This window comes from Cyprinodon variegatus, unplaced genomic scaffold, assembly GCF_000732505.1.
Source record: "Cyprinodon variegatus isolate N-32 unplaced genomic scaffold, C_variegatus-1.0 Scaffold1503, whole genome shotgun sequence".
Classification (NCBI taxonomy): Eukaryota; Metazoa; Chordata; class Actinopteri; order Cyprinodontiformes; family Cyprinodontidae; genus Cyprinodon; species Cyprinodon variegatus.
In genome coordinates this window covers 95677-97233 of record NW_015151956.1, presented here as the reverse complement: position 1 = coordinate 97233, position 1557 = coordinate 95677, and positions in this window count along the sequence as shown.

Sequence of the window (1557 nt, the reverse complement as noted above, 5' to 3'; positions counted from 1 at the left end):
TCTGAGGAGAAAACTCTTTGGGGAAAAAAGTCGTCAACTATAATAATTAAAGAATTCAGTAATGAGCAGGAAGAGCATGAAAATCCCTCTGTATCAAGGCTCAGAACAGAGAACTCAGTATTTAAAGCGGACAGACAGTTTGATAATAATAATAAAAAAAAAAAGTTTATTAAAAGTAACAGAAATGCACTGAACAGTGAAGATGTCTAAGGCAGGAACCTCTGCAGGCAGAGAACACAGGTTAGTAACCATGTCAATCTGGCGGAGAATGATAATGAACGTGTGACTCACTAACCTGGCCTTAAAAGTTCAGTCCATGCCCACAGAACGAGGCTGGTTCCAGCCGGTCCAGACAGTCCCAGGTACTGAAGTCCTAGAGGTCGGAGGATAGGAAGGGAGCAGGACCAGGGAAGGCAGGATAATCCACAGGACGAAGCCAAAGCTGGTGTGGATGACATGCTCAGGATGCAGAACCTGGAAATCAGAGGTCCGATGAGGTAACATTTTTGTACAGTTCAGTTAATATCACTTTAATTGTCCTAAACCATTAAAATGTCACTAAATGGCATTTTTTAACAGAATGGGAAGTGTATAAACAAATCAATCATTATGACATTTAGTTTTCTTTGCAAAGAAAGAGAACAGGTTCTCAATTTGTCTAGCTCTGCTCTGGAGATGCACAAAGTTTGTCTCTCGCTAACCTAAACTCTGAAGAAATGCTGTGAAGGTCTCCACATACCATTACTCAAAAAAACAAAACAAAAAATACAGACAGTTGGAGCAAACAGTAAAATGTTATATATTAAAACCTTGAGAAAAAGTCAAGCTTGTTATGAGAACAACTATTTTTATCCCAAACACTTCCTTATAGGATAAACAATCCCTGTCCCTTAACCACCTTGTAGCCTTGGAACTCTGAGGCCTAATGAAATTCAGTATATATAAAAGGGAATTAACAATGGAAATTAATAATGGAATCAATGGAAAATGATGAAAGCAATCGTTCTAAAACACTTAAATACTTTTTAGATGATTCATTCTTTAGAATATGTTAAACTGCAGTAACAGCATTTAAAACTTTCCTCACCCAAACATTTAGTTTTTGTTTATCCATTTAGAACAGAAGCTACATTATCCAAAACTAGTATTCAATTCAATGAAGGTATTTTTTATGTAAAGAATAGAACGTAAAATGTTTGTTTATATGACTCAGTCAAAACAGAAATGTTTTCCGAGTCACACCATTATAGTGCTGTTGTTCTTGTCCTACGTAAGGAGACTCCACCCTTTAATTAGGCTTCCGTCACTGGATTTTTTTTTTATATAATAGATTATAAACTGTGTAATAAAGACACTATTTATAAACAAACTGTGACATGTTTTAAAAAGTTTTTTAAAGTTTTTTTCTTAGTTAATTTTTATATGTATGGAGACACCTATAATTTTAGGAGTTGATAATAAAAAATAAGAAACATTGGAAAATCATTCATGAAAAGTACTTAAAATTAAGTATAAGTAGATATTTTTCATAACTCAAAATACTTTTATTCACAAAAG